This window comes from Scylla paramamosain, chromosome 46 (assembly GCF_035594125.1).
Source record: "Scylla paramamosain isolate STU-SP2022 chromosome 46, ASM3559412v1, whole genome shotgun sequence".
Classification (NCBI taxonomy): Eukaryota; Metazoa; Arthropoda; class Malacostraca; order Decapoda; family Portunidae; genus Scylla; species Scylla paramamosain.
Window position 1 is genome coordinate 157,501 of NC_087196.1, and position 16,480 is coordinate 173,980.

General features: G+C 38.4%; 1 long non-coding RNA gene across 1 annotated transcript; it reads right to left on the reverse strand.

Annotated features, from left to right (window-relative positions):
• Nucleotides 1-8,114: 8,114 nt before the first annotated feature.
• LOC135094682 (uncharacterized) lies at nucleotides 8,115-13,339 on the reverse strand. The gene is made up of 2 exons (XR_010263911.1): nucleotides 11,115-13,339; nucleotides 8,115-9,133 (listed from the first exon to the last, which is right to left on the reverse strand). It is a non-coding gene; the product is annotated as an uncharacterized LOC135094682 (long non-coding RNA).
• Nucleotides 13,340-16,480: the final 3,141 nt, after the last annotated feature.

Below are 16,480 nucleotides of genomic sequence, written 5' to 3' on the forward strand. Positions count from 1 at the left end.
GGTCACTGTAGGAAGGAAGCCACACACACACACACACACACACACACACACACACACACACACACACACACACACACACACACACACACACACACACCCACACACACACACACAACAAACGACTTGCACCTCAGTAGGCCTTTTTTTTATGACGCCCATTTTGTTGTCCTTGGCCAGCAGCGCTCTTACAATACAAAGGAGAATGACTAAAAGGATACAGGGGATGAGGAATATTCCTTACGAGGCGAGATTGAAGCTGTTAAATTTACATTCTTTAGAGAGACGTAGGTTAAGAAGGGACCTGATAGAAGTCTTTAAGTGGTATAAGGGGTACAACAAGGGGGATGTAGGCAAAATTCTTAGGATCAGCAACCAGGATAGAACAAGAAATAATGGGTTTAAGGTTGAAAAATTTAGGTTTAGGAAAGAGATAGGAAGAAATTGGTTCTCAAATAGAGTGGTAGATGAGTGAAACGGACTCAATAATCATGTTGTTAGTGATAGGACACTGGGGAGCTTTAAGAGAAGATTAGACGGGTTTATATAGGATGGGGATGATAGGTGGAAATAGCTGGGACTGCCACGTGTAAGCCTGGCGGCTTCTTGCAGCTTCCCTAATTCATGTTCTTATGTTCTTATTAAAAAATACCATAAACGAGACACACACAAACACACACACACACACAAACACACACACACACACACACACACACACACACACACACACACACAGAGACACACACACACACACAGACACACACACACACACACAGAGAGAGAGAGAGAGAGAGAGAGAGAGAGAGAGAGAGAGAGAGAGAGAGAGAGAGAGAGAGGAAACGTGTGGAAATATGACCCTGGCAACATAATTACGAAGACTGGTAGTGTCCGAAAACCTTCTGGCCAAAAATAACATGGCGGTCTTGGTTTCTCTTTGTCTTTATATGACTTTCTCTCTCTCTCTCTCTCCCTCTCTCTCCCTCTCTCTCTCTCTCTCTCTCTCTCTCTCTCTCTCTCTCTCTCTACGCACTGTATCTAGGCTATTCGTATTCTGTTCTATTCCTGCTGTTTTTGTCCCTCTTTGCTCTGCCCTCTCCCTTGTTCTGCTTTCGTTTCGCGGATGTTTCTATTTTCACTCATATTTACGAGTAGGTTGCTCTCACTTTTCACCTTCCCTTTCTCCTTCCCTTGTGTTTCACCCTCCTCCATCCCATGTTCCCGTGTTTATTCATTCCTTGTGTTCCGGGAATTTATTGATATCCACTTTATACGGAAAAGAAAAAAAAAACTAAGGACAATAGCAGCAGTAGGTAGCATAATAATAATAATAATAATAATAATAATGATAATAATAATGTGACAATACCGGCACTTCATAATTCAGCAACAAATGCAATAGGGCGGAAGGAGAACAAGCACGAGGTAAAAGCTTGAAAGCCATGGTCTTCATACTAAGTTCAACACCTGCCACGAGCAACAGCCACCCCTTCATGCGTAACACTGAACAACCTGTATGGTGATCCGTAAGTGCAAGTATGTCTAGCTTCTTCTTATCACCGATTAGTTCTAATGATATTTCAATACTACAATGTTTACCTCTCTTGCCTAGATGTACACGGTCGGGAAGAGAGATAAAATAAAACAAGATCACAACAGGACAGAACATGAGAAATATATGTCCATTTCCTGTCTCCAGCTCAGAATACTAAAGTTGAATAAACATAGATGATGTGAATGTTAACAAATTCTACGATCACAACCTTCCTACCAGAGTGGGAAGGAGCAATAATAATCAGCCAATGCGCTAGTCTACTCACCTTTAACGCTTTGGGACAGTGCCATCGTTATTGATTGAAACACCCCGACCTTGAACCATTCAGACTTATTATTCATGGCGGAACCAGACATCGAATTGAGAGGGGCTATAATTCTGTGCGCTTAGTAGTCAAGATAAGAACCATCTTACGATCGTTGATTGATGACTTATTATTCATGGCGGACCAGACTTCGAGTCTACAGAAGTGTACACTTGGTCGTCACGATTGCTGACTGATGGATAATTTTCTCTCTCTCTCTCTCTCTCTCTCTCTCTCTCTCTCTCTCTCTCTCTCTCTCTCTCTCTCTCTCTCTCTCTCTCTCTCTCTCTCTTCTGGCCCGTTTATTCAAGCTAGTTCGATAATCTACACAGCGTACTTCCTCAGTACACTGTTGCTGTGTATTGTAGCGGCAGACGAATACTAGCACCACATCCTAGCAATGTTTTAATCAATATCGTTAACGAACCTAACTCGAACACCGCATTATTTTTATGTTTTGTTAATGCTTTACTGGCAGCAATCGTGAGCAGATTAGAGATGCACTAAGCAACTCAAAGTAACACTGTGTTGTAAGTTGCGGTGCATTGAAATATGCAAATCATACCGCATCTATTTCATGTTACAATGCAATGTGTACGACCAATGGAAACCGTATTCAAGCTTATCTTGGAATGACCCTTAGCTAACATTCAGTTACAAGTCAAGAAGCTGTCATGAATACAATGTTTTTGTGTGTACACAGTTTATGTTTGGAATATACAGGAAAACCAGTATTACCTTAGGCTTAAGATTACAACTAAGAAATATTTTCCCATCACGTTACAAAAACCGTTTTCGTTTATTTATTTTTGTCTATTAATATGTGGTATGATTTACTGAAACTGTTGTTTCACGTATGTGTAAAATAGTTAATAACCATTGTTCCTACATATGCATGCAAATGTATTAATGTATACAACCTATTCTGGCACTGTACTTTCGAATTCGCTTCACACTAAGCAAACTCACAGCACTCCGTGTGTGTGTGTGTGTGTATATATATATATATATATATATATATATATATATATATATATATATATATATATATATATATATATATATATATATATATATATATATATATATATATCCATCGCGCCGTAACAAAGGCACCATTTGTAAAGTTATGAATACTTACATCAATGTAAGACGAAAAAAAAACTTTCATTTATTTATTTATTTATTATTTTTTTTAATTAATGCATCTTTTAAACCTGAGTCATGTATGCTAGAGGAAATGATTTCATTAAGAAAAAAAAAAAAGCAAAAAGTAACATATGTTCGTGATATCGTTTTGTGGAGCTGTTCTTTCCAGGTTTCATCTACTTTTGAATAATTAAAGCCTCTGTGGCAGAGCTTCATCCATCTGACGTCATTACCTACATTTTTTTTTTTTTTTTGGATCATGGCGCATCATTTCATCTCTTTGGCAGAGCCAACCTCTTAGTCTGAACGTAAAGAACCTGAGGCTCCGATGATCCTTTATTCAGGAGAAACATTTTTTTTCGCCACTTTCCTTTTGGACTACGCTCGCAGTAAGAAAATTAATGAAACCCAGTAATTTCTGTGGCACACCCGCTGGCCCGACACAAAACACTGGTGGTGGTTGAACAGTAATTCACCTGCGTGTTTCCGCCCAATGAAGAGCAGGTTAAGCTGTGAGAACTAAATCTTTGTGAGTGAATTGTTTGTATTCAGCACCCATGCACGCACACTTGTGACACACTCCAGTCTGAGCGTGCATGGAGGTGGTTACACTGAAGGCGTGGCTTGAGAAAGAAATTAAACGACACGCGTATCAGCTTAAAACCAAAAATTACTAAGAATCAACTTATGCGTGTACAGATTTATGTACGTTGGACAGCCAGCACTTGTATTCCTGTCCTCACTTAGGACAGTTTGTATTCAGCACCCATGCACGCACACTTGTGACACACTCCAGTCTGAGCGTGCATGGAGGTGGTTACACTGAAGGCGTGGCTTGAGAAAGAAATTAAACGACACGCGTATCAGCTTAAAACCAAAAATTACTAAGAATCAACTTATGCGTGTACAGATTTATGTACGTTGGACAGCCAGCACTTGTATTCCTGTCCTCACTTAGCTATGTTGCCATGCATGCCAAGGGGAAGATTTTTTTTTTTTTCTTGACGAAATTCGTACTTTACAGGAGCAACTTCGTTCTTGGAGAGTTAAACAATGGATGCGCAACGTGGAGATCAAGTACGGTTATAAATACCGATGTGAAAATGGGAAGATACACAAGAAATAACAGTAAAAATGCGAAATTGTCCTCAAATGACCGAATAAAGAATAGAAAACACACACACACACACACACACACACACACACATTACTTAGCAGCGATAAGCTTAAGCGTTTCTATAACAAAGTTACATATTCAGGTGCTTCTTCTTCTACCTTCGTCTATCCATCCTTCGTTCTTTCAACGTACAGTACATAGCCGGGTCTCTCCTTGTATATTTGATATCCTGTTCCTCAGAGTGTGGGTGCCCATAAGAAAAGTTTTCTTAAAACTCTTTTCCTCACATATACCTACACAGCACACAGAAGAGAGAAACTGTGCATTCGTGTATTTCGTAGCAAACAATATTTTATCAAGGAAGGAACACCAAAGAGTCCTTTTATACGTTTACTCCATGTTCCAAGCCTACTCTGGGGCCGAGGCAGTGATGTTTATTAAGCAAAGTGGTTCAGTAAGTGTGTCTGGATGTACTTCATTCACCAGACGATCTACAAAGATAGATAGATTGATTGATCGATCAATCTTAATGCATCGTAAGAACGGGGTCATATGTATGACACCTTAAAGAGTAAAGGCCTTTACCCTAAGGATATTTGTAAACATGATGCATGCAAGGTAAGACATTGACAGATGAAAGCTTATTTCTCATGTCCACCATGTATAATGGGAAATCAACGAGATCCGTTTATAAACTCCCTCACCACCACACGCATTAGCAACTAATGCATGTTGATGATCCATTAGTATGTGTAGTTTTGATAACATATCCATAGAAATACTCCAGAGGCTGTTACTTGAATGAAATGCCATTGGCAATATGTATACAGAACGGCCATGAAGGGATATTAGTGGATAGAATTATTACTTTGTCAGAGGAAAGTCGCAGATATTAACTCCTTTTACAGGGACCTAAAATGTATGGGAGTGCCGTCGTCCAAGTTATCGATTCCTTCTTTTTGATGTTACCTACTTTGATGTTATTTATATTCAACCAGCCGAAAAAGGAAGGATCGAGAAGGAAATCGGTTGTCACATTCTTACTCTGAATCCCACTCAGATCCCTGATATCCGGTTCACATCTAACAATGGAGATAAAGATATCATTGATGATAATGATGATGATGATGATGATAATGATGATAATGATGATAATGATGATAATGATGATGATGATGATGATGATGATGATGATGATGATGATGATGGTGATGATGAGTTTATTTACAATTTATAAATATAAAAAATAAACTTGAACATCAAGGACAGCAATAACAAGTCCCCCAAAAGTAATTTCCTTCCCCAATTTCATGCATTTCACCACTGGAACCATCAGGTAGGGGGACTCCAGCACTGTACACCATCCTATCTCTTTAGAGGAACCAGCTTAGAAGTATAAAGAAACTGAGACTCCGATTGATCATTAAGAATATATTTTTCCACTTTCCTTCTGGACTACACATGCAGTTAGAAAGTAAACTAATATCCTATCCAAGAAATTTATTTATTTATTTATTTATATATTTTTTGGTTTTAACTGTCAAGAAGGGAGAGTAATGTCTCTCACTGAATGTTAATCAGATATTACGAGAGAAAAAAAAGTCAAAGGAAAACATCGTAGCTGCTTTAACTAGTGAATCCCTAGAAAACAACTGTTCTTTAGCAACTCACAACATGTCCTGAGACCTATATATGACTAATTAAGAACTACGCAGGGTCCGAGCTACATGGATAATTAAAGACTATGCATCATCTGAGCTATGTATTACTGATGAGACAAATTATTGATGGAGAGAGAGAATGTCTGTTCCTTATGTGTAACTCACTGTCATCTTACAAGGAAAACGTGTTCGTTTTATCTGAGGAATAAATTCGTTCGTGTGAGGCAGAAATAGCCAGCCTTTGAGTTTTAACCGTCTGAGAAATTTTTGTCAAGGGATGGAAAGGTTCGATTAAACTTTACTTATCTGACCACCACTCTGCAGCCAAAGTTTGCAATGTCAATATTAACTTTTTGGTTGATCTTCTCTAAAGATATTCCAAAACTATATCGTTATAAGTTTTTTTTTTTTTTCTATTTTGGTTCTGCAGGATTACGGAAAAACACAATCTGACGAAAAAAGGTACGTATAATAAACTACTGATGAATCCAGAGAGAGAGAGAGAGAGAGAGAGAGAGAGAGAGAGAGAGAGAGAGAGAGAGAGAGAGCGCTGATGGAAGACTGAGACATTCATCTCACATCAAAATGCCAGGAAGCAGTAACGAATGATATACTTTCAATTCATCATATTTAAAGATGCACCGTACCCTTTCAGGTGGGTCGTGACTGGCAACTGGAAACTTCTACTTTAACAATGTGCAGGGATATTTTGCGTTCAAGTATTCTACACCAAAACTTTACATATTTGACAGTGTGATACAATAATAGTTACATCTCGTAGAACTTGTACCCTGAAGCATTTCTGAATTTCTCACCCCTTGTCTCAATCTGTGGGAATTCTCTCTCTCTCTCTCTCTCTCTCTCTCTCTCTCTCTCTCTCTCTCGCAAAATAAAAAAATGGAGGTCGTTCGTCATCTTTTACGAGGATGATGGCGTAAATGTGAGCGATGAGCTGACAGCGAGAAGCGATAACGATGCCAGTGTTGTTTTTGTTGATGTTTCCATAACCTTTTCAATTATTCCGTCGTTGTTGCTCTTGTTGCTGAGGTTGTAGTTTTTGTGAATGATTTTGATTTTTGTTTTTGTTGTTGTTTATATTGTTATTTTCCATGTTGAAATTAGTTATTCTTAGTGCTGTTGCAGTTTTTCCTTGTTATTTATAGTGTAGTAGTAGTAGTAATAGTAGTTGTAGCACCAATTTCTAGTAGTAGCAGCAGCAGCAACAGCAATTTCTAATGAAGTAGTAGTAGTTAATTTCTAATGTAGTAGTACTAGTAGTAGTAGTAGCAATTTCTAGTAGTAGTAGTAGTAGCAGCAGCAATTTCTAATGAAGTAGTAGTAGTTTATTTCTAATGTAGTAGTAGTAGTAGTAGTAGTTTATTTCTAGTGTAATAGTAGTAGTAGTAGTAGTAGTAGTAGTAGTAATTTCTAATGTAGTAGTAGTTTATTTCTAGCGAGAAGTTACTGATCTCCCTGAGCATACATATAGAGGCGATCATGAAGAGGGAGCAGATATATTCTCCTTCACCCCCTCCTACATGAAAAACAGGATTAGATGAGTGGTTTAAGAAAATTCCCAGGCTTACTCACTGATCAGGATGCCATGAACTCTACGCTTTCCCTGAGGTGTATACATATATAGCTCGCTTTGGTCTAACACGTGATCTCCAAGACCGTGGTGGTGAACATTACACGCAGATATTGTTCTCTCGGTATCTTGCTCTCTTGCTTTAACGCCTTAGAATTTATTCAAGAAAAATAAATGGAAGCTGAGAGAAAGGAAATGGGGACAAGAAAAGCATGAGAAAAAAAAATCACGTAAATAAACACGATATTTTTAAATAATTTATTCCAAAACAAGAGAGAGAGAGAGAGAGAGAGAGAGAGAGAGAGAGAGAGAGAGAGAGAGAGGTGAAAGTGGTGAAAAGAAAGAGAAAGGGGAAGGGAAAGATGACAGCCTAAACGAGCGGTGAGGAATACAGGAGAGAGGGAAAAAAAAAGGTTTGGGACGCAAGGCTCACCAATAAAGTTGACGGCAGCATCAACAGGGACGGTGGTGGCGTGTGGTGAGGAAAATCTATGAAAAATGTATATAGTGCAAGAATTTAAAAATAGCAACAGAAATCAACGGACTGTTCCATTGCCTTAGAATACAAGATGAACAAGACAACAACACAAGTGCAGAGGCAACCGAGAAATTGTGGCTGGATGGTTGAAGTGCATAAAAGAAGGGAACAAACGAATGAGGACAGCAGTTTACATGAGGAAAGAGAATGAAACACGAACAAAGAGCGAGAGAAGGATGAAGCGCATCAAGTGTTAACGAAACAAAACTTAATATCACGTAAAGTTTATAATCTCTTAAAATCCTGTTTCTTAAGAACCGCTGATAACACTAAACAATATATACACGAGCGAGCAAATGTGGCTATTGAATTTTAATACAACTTGCGATGAGAGCTGTAAAACTCATCCCCGACACACACACAAAAATAAAAAATAAATAAATAAAATAAATAATAATAATAATAATAAAATAAAAATAATATATGTAGATAAATAATATATGTAGATAAATAAATATGCAAATTATTTAATAATAATAATAATAATAATAATAATAATAATAATAAGCGAATAAATTAATAAATAATAAATTCATTTAATATAAAATACTTGTCATAGCAACGGCATCGGTAGTAAGAGACGATGAAGTGTGTGTGTGTGTGTGTGTGTGTGACCACACACCGAAACAGCGAGGTCACAACCCCTCGGGTTACATCCCTTACCTACTTGCTACTAGGTGAACAGGGGCTACACATTAAGAGGCTCACCCATTTGCCTCGTCGCTCCCGGGATTCGAACCCAGGCCTTCTTGGTTGTGAGCCGAGCGTGCTAACAACCACTACACTACGCGGTGTGTGTGTGTGTGTGTGTGTGTGATACAAGGAAGAATAGGAGAATAGAAAAATACGAGAAAAATTAAGAAAATCCAAATAAAATGTGGAAGAGGAAAATACACACGTACAAACACACAAAATAAACAAAATAGAATAAGAAATAATAATGTGAATAAAAAGCACGAGAAGAAAAGAAAAGAGAAAACAGACAAAATATTGTAACGAAGGAAAAAAAAAAAAGTCACCGTACAAGAGCGAGTAGCAGTACACGAGGCGGAGGAAGAGAACGGGGAATAACAGAAAACGGGAAGGAGAGGGATACTGCAGAAACCCGCTCGCCACGCCACACGTCGTCGTCGTCGTCGTCGTCGTCGCCGCCACCGCCGTCGCCGCCGCCGCCGCTCACCACAGCCACACGCACCGCCAACTTTCATGTCTCCTTGTTCCGGTTTCCTGTTACAAACCAAAGAAATTTGTGTAATCTCTAACACTTATAATGGCTTAATTTTCTGTGTTAACAAGAACTATAGCAAATGTTTGAATACGGATCGCAAGAGTTGAAGCTCCTATTATTATATTTGGTAAACGGGTGGTATACGTATCACAACCATCTAAAAGCGTTCATTCGTTATTGTTGTTGTTCCGTAATCCTCGTCAATAACAAATAACTGACTGCCTAATTATTTCAAGGACTTGAAAACTTGCACCGAGACAGCAATGGAGTAAATATACTAGCAGCTTTTGGAAGTGAAACAAGAAATTATAAAGATCTGTGTAATTTATCACACGTACGAGTAAGCGATAACAGAAAACTGAAAGGGAATCGACGAGAGGCAGACGCTGACAGAGAAAGTAAGACAGACAAGAGATAGACAAAGATAAACAGAAAGGGGCGAGGCACAGACAGACAGACAGACAGACAGAGAAGGTGGTGGCGGATGAAAAAAAAAAAAAGACGCAAAGGTGGGGATCATAACAGAGGGTTAGTTAAAGAAAAGAGGAAAAGGGAAAGAGAAATATTCAGGGCAGAAGTCGGAAGCGCGAAGAGGATGATGAAAAATATATCAGGGAGACGCACGTCGCGTACATTGCCAGTATTCAAGGAACTTTTAACATTAACACGCATCACGTAAATTATAATATTTTTAAACCATGAATCACCAGAAGGACGATTTACGATTAATTACGAAATAGTTGGGAGGCAATTCTAGGAGGGAGGGAGGGAGGGAGGGAGGAAGGGAAACGAGGAGGGGGACGAGGAGAGAAAGTAGGGAAGGAGAAGAAGAGGATGGGGATGGAGGCGTGGAGAAAAAGTAACTAGTTAACGAGTAAAGGAGGAAACACATGAATCAGGGGGAAACGAGGGACTGAATGACCCTTGAAGAGCTTGTATCCTGTAATAATAATAATTAGTTGTAGTAGTAGTAGTACCACCAGCTAATACCACCAAATTACCATGAAAAGAAGCGATAATGAAGCCAAGTACATCTAACTTAGCCATCTAACATTCCCTTACTCCCCCTCCCCAGCCTCTCCTCCTTCCACGATGCACAACTCTCCATCCACCAGTGAAGGAAATAAATCTCTGAAGAGGGAGGGAGGAAAGGGGAGAGAGAAGTGGTAGACAGGAGACAGCAAACGAACAAGAGAACGAAATTTATCATCTTGACGTTTAGAGCGGAGGGAGGGAGAAGGAAAACGGTGGAATGCTGCAAGAAACCAACTGACAGCCAAAGAAAGAACAGTGGAGGAGGAGGAAGGAGAGAGGAAAGCAGCAAGAAGTAACAGAGGACAGCAGGGGGTAGAGTCTGAGGAAGGAGGCACGGGTGGAGGCAGGGAAGGTGGCAGGGGGCAGGATGGAAAGAAGATGAAGGGTAATAATTGTAAACCTATTGGAAAAATTATCAATGTTCACGTGATACTGGGAATACTGCCAAATATTTTAAAATCTCACTACTGATGCAGGAACAAATTAACTTGAGAAGAGGCAAGAGGGAAGATAGAGAAGTACATAAAGGAGTGGGAGGGTGCAAAACGAGGAACGAGCGAAGGATGGAGGAAGAGAACAAGTAAACAGTGAGGGAGGAGGAGAAAATGCCAACGAGTGGAGAAGCGAGGGAAAAAACAAGCAAACTGGTGATGATGGAGGGACGTAAAGAGTCTGAGTACCATTACCAACATTTAAAAAAATAAAATAGATATACGTGTATCTTTGAAATATGAAAATAAAACTTACCCATAAAAATCATGAAAACTACATAAAAACTGTTTAAGAACTACATCCAACTTGGAAATATGAAACAAAAACTTATCAAACTTATCTATAAACATCATGAAAACTAACACACACACACACACACACACACACACACACACACACGCTTGCAACGAGATAAGCAAACTTCCACTGTTTAATACAAGGCTTGAAACTCACCTGAACAAGACGTTGCAATGACACCGGATCGACAGTGACAGTGTGGCGTGTGTGTGTCCTTGTTCGTGTGGAGAGGAGTGGTGGAGGACAAGATAAAAGATGAGAACGAGGAGAAAGAAAACTAAAATCGAGAAGCGTTGAAGCAGCAGAAAAGGAAGAGGAGGGTGAGCCCCATCTGCAGATGTAAGGTGAGGAACACAAGGCCGGCGGAGAGGGCGAGGATGATGATAACGATAACGATGGAAAGGCAACGAGGAGGAAGAGGGACACGAGGACAAGCGTTAAAAAAGACTAAAGGGGGAAAAGAAAGGAGGAGCAGGAGGAGTCAAAGGAAGCTACACCACCGCTCCTCGCCACCACGACACACACACAATGAAAAATGGGAAGTCCCTCAAGCTCGACCCTTCATCGCCTCGAGCTCACGTCTCGAAACCTATGAAAGTTCGAACAGCAAAAATAGCAATCCCATCTTTTCTGAAACGTACTCTGACCTGTACCGAAAACCTTGTACTGTGCCTGTACATCAGTCGCAGTTTAACAGTTTATTAAAGAAAGGTTGGTTACAAAACAGTGCATAGGGGCGCACGAACATAGGTTGGGGATTAATAACACTACAGAAAAAAAAAAAACAATAAATAAAAGCACTGCAAGAGAACTGGGCACTCAGGCTTGTTATTTTTGTATTGTGGTTTATGAAATGTTACGGGGAATGTTCGTTTTATTTTTGTGTTATATATAATTGTATATTACAATAGTTAAGTTTTTGTTATTAGTAACGACTTAATGATGTGATATGAGGAATATTTATGATTCCATGTTACAGGTTATTGTAATGTGAAACTCCATTGATGATTTATTACCGATTACCGTTGTATTATTTTGTTAGGATGGGGGAGATGACCTTATCGCTGCCGATTCCATTAACAAACATATGCTGCTGCTGCTGCTACTACTACTACTATTACTGCTACTACTACTACTACTACTACTACCGATATTACTAACACCATCATCACCACCATTACTACTACTACTACTACTACTACTACTACTACTACTACACTATTAATATCAATATTACTACCACCACCACCATCACTACTACTACTACTACTACTACTACTATTATCAATATTACCATCACCACCACCATCACTACTACTACTACTACTACTACTACTACTGGTTCTAGGGTGATTCGTCCCCGGGTGAAATGTCCCGGTTGCTTCATCCCCGGGGTATTCATCCCTGGAGGATTGGAACCCTAGGGTTATTTGTCCCCTAGGGTGATTCGTTCCCTTGGCTGTATTTTTGTCGCGTTAGTTACGAAACTCCATTACTACGACAAGATCCGACCATCAATGTGTGTGTGTGTGTGTGTGTGTGATGTTGTGTGAGTGTGTTGTTCGAATCATGATTTGATACATCAGGTTGTTAGCTTGACTAGCGTTCACTGGTTCGGTTTTCTATTTTCACTCTTCAGTACGTGGGCCACCACAGTCAGAGCAACATGCCGCACACAATCCTATCAAGCCGTGGCAGGGAAAAGCTTGTTGATGATCTTAACTTCATCTACGCTGCACAGAAGAAAAACGCCGATGGAACCAAGCAATACTGGCGATGTGAGGCTACTGCATGCAAGGCTCGTGTTCACACAACAGTAGGGGATGAAACCTTCACTATCGTGAAAGTGCGAACGGGCACAATCATTCCACGACTGCTGCGGCTGTGAAGGCGAGGGAGGCCATGGGCGAGCTGAAAGATGATGCTACTTCTATTCAAGAATCTTCTCGTGCTTTGGTGGCTAACGTTTTGTCAAAAGTGGATGAACATTCACTGGCTCATGTGCCGTCCACATCTACTACGAGCCGCTACGTGCGGCAGTGACGACAGGACGCTCAACAAGCTCCTCCAATTCCCCTGACTCGCACTGGCTATGTTATTCCTGAAGAGTACACCAAGTTAACAGTCGGGAAAGATGTTTTTTATTTTATTTTTTTCTTTATTCTTCAAGTTTCTTTTTTTTACACACACTATATACATATATTCAGGAACATATATTCTCTTTTTTTTTTTTCTTTATTTCATCCTCTTGAACAAGCTACGGTTTTCACACTTATATACATAATTTTATTATAAAATTTTTTTTTTTTTTTTTTTTTTTTATCTTTTTAGCGTTTTTTATTTAATGATTTTCTTCACATATCTTTTTCACATTTCTTCGTATTTTCGTTTTCCTTCGTGTAATTTCATTCTCTTGGATGAATCCATCCATAATTGTTACATTTTTTTTTCTTTGCATTTTTTTACAAAGACGTCCATTGTTTTACATTTGTTTTTCTTGCCGCATGAAAAGCAAGGCTCAAGTTTATGTAGGAAAAAAAGTTAATTTATCCTCTCCATCAAATTAACTTTTTCACACATGCTTCAATAATTTTACTACATTTTTTTTTCTTTTTTCTTTTTTGTCCTTTTCAAGTTCCGTTTTTCCCATTGATATACTCGTACATAACCTTACTAATTTTTTTATTTCTTTTTTTTCTGTTTTATTTTTTTACGTTACGGTTTTCACACACATACATAATTGTATTACAATATCTTGTTTTTCTTCTTTATTATTTTTTTTATTCACATTTTCACGTTTTTATTTTTTCATTCTCTTGAAAGATATATTTTTCACATATTTCACATTTTCTTTTCCTTGTTTTCCCTCTCGGACAAATCCCGCTGTTCACACAAACATCCACATTGCGTATTTATTTCCTTTATTTTTTTCACAAATGCATCCGTTATTTTGGTTTATATTTTGTTGGTTTTTCTTTTCCTGTTTTAATTCTTTTTGGGGAACGTTTTTCACACACATATGTAAAATTTTGATACATTATTTTCTTTTTTTCCTGTTTTTTTTTTTTTTTATTTCACAGAGAAAATGTTCTTCCTGCGTGACAAGCAAGGCTCACATTCTTCTAGGAAAACACACAATTAATCCTCTTCTTCACGCTGTCTTTCTTTTTTTTTTTTTCATTTATTTCACAGAGAAAATGTTCTTCCTGCGTGACAAGCAAGGCTCAGATTCTTGCAGGAAAACACACAATTCATCTTCTTCTTCACGCTGTCTTTCTTTTTCACACAGGCATCCTTAATTTTACTGCATATCTTATTGTTTTTATTTTTTCTTTTCTTTTTTTTTATTTTCAGGTTTTGTTTTCCATACATAATTTTACTACCTTCTCCTTTTTTCCTATTTTTTTTTTTTTTTATCCTCTTGATCAAGTTACGCTTTCCACACAAACATCGATAATATTATTACAGCACGTATTTTACTTTTTCTTTGAATTTTTCTTTTTTCTTTTTTTTTTAAACTCTAAGTTACGTTTTTCATTCTTTTTAACTTGTGTTATCTTATATTTATTTCTTTTCTTTATTTTTTTCATGATCAAGTTTTTTCTTTCACACATGATATATGCATATTTTTCTTCAACGTTTTTCTTTCCTTTCATTCTCCTGAGCAAGTTACGGTTTTTATAATTATGCACATAATTGTATGAGAGAGAGAGAGAGAGAGAGAGAGAGAGAGAGAATGTTTATACTTCACTAAGTACACATGTATGTACTGTGATGTCCAGGTAACAAAAGCCAAAAGACAAGGAGTCCGTGCACCACAACATTTGGTTCTCTTGCGCAACACAAGAGAGCCATGAAAGCAAGGGTGGACTTTGCCGCGGCACAGGCAGCGTCACATCTCAGGCCTGGGCACACAGAGAGCAATGTCTACAGCGACACTGGCACACCTGTCTCAGTAAACACTTTGAGACGCCTGCATGTATTGGATGGCACGATGAAACACCCGCCAAGAGAAAAGTGCGAGGCAAGCAGCCAGCAGAGCGAGGGGCAGGCGCCGTTTTCTGGAGATGCAGTCATTTGCACTCTTGCTCACACGTCCTTCACATTCATCAACAGCTTTTCATACTTTTTGTTGTTGTTTATAGATAAATGCTCTATGATCGACACTGACCCTTTTTTTTTCTTATCAAAATAAAAGAAAACATTTAAGAAAATATTTTTCATACGAATAAAAAATGTTTTCTAATAATTATTCTAATAAATATTAATTTTACGACGACTTGTTAAAAAAAAGTAGTTATTGACAGACGTAGAAAAAATGCTCCCCTGCATGACGAACTACTTCAAACACTGACTGAATTAAAAGGTTGAAGAGTTATGTTGCAATTAGCAAGACCATCTTCTATTTTACATATTTTTATTTTTCTATTTTTTCTTTTTCATAAATCTGGTTGTAACTCCTCATGAACATGTTTCACGACAGTACGCATCTACACAAAAAGTATCATTAAGCTAGTGATATTTAGTGACGTGAAAATAATACGGGGAAATACCCCAACTTTACACCTACTATTATGGGCCCTCGTGGCCCAGTGATGGACTTTGGAGTTTTGAGTGAGGGACGCCGGGGTTCAAACCCCACTCAGAACTCACAAGAAACTTCAAGGGCATCCTCTCCAAGAAACTTCAAGGGCATCCTGTCCATCGCCACGTGTGCCTAACAAGCACACAACACCACGTGGTGATGGAGCTTCGTCACCACGTGTGCCTAACAAACACACAATAGGTGACGGAGCTGCCCACGGGAGGTGAGAGAGCAACACCTCCCTGTGCCCCTCCACGGGAGGTGAGAGTTGCAAGGGACACTATATTATCAAATAATTATATTATTTTTATTATACCCATTAATACTTCTACTACCCATTAATACTTCTACTACCACTACTACTGCTACTACCACTACCATGTTTACAACCACCCTCGCTAGAGGTAGGGTAGATGATTTTTCTTTTTTCTTTATATTTTTTCACATATGAATCCGTTATTTTACTGCTTATTTTCTTCTACCTACTCGCCTCTAGCGAGGGTGGTTGTAAACATAGTAGTAGTAGTAGTGGTAGTAGAAGTATTAATGGTTATAATAATAATAATATTATTATCATATATATATATATATATATATATATATATATATATATATATATATATATATATATATATATATATATATATATATATATATATATATGTCACGCATAATGTGGATAATTGCCTAATGTGAACATTAGGCAGTGAAATTGCCTAATCTTCATATTAGGCAATTTGTTTGCACGATGTTGACAATAGGCAACTTACTTGCTTAATGTCCACTTTAGGCATGATTTTCAAATTAGGCAAGGGTATTTTGCCTAATGTGAATTGAATGACAAACCAGTGTCTACAGTTTTGTTCGAATGTTGTTCGAAACTTTGGGTCTGTTACCGAGTTGTTGTGAGCAAAGATGTTGTTCGAAGCTTTGGGTT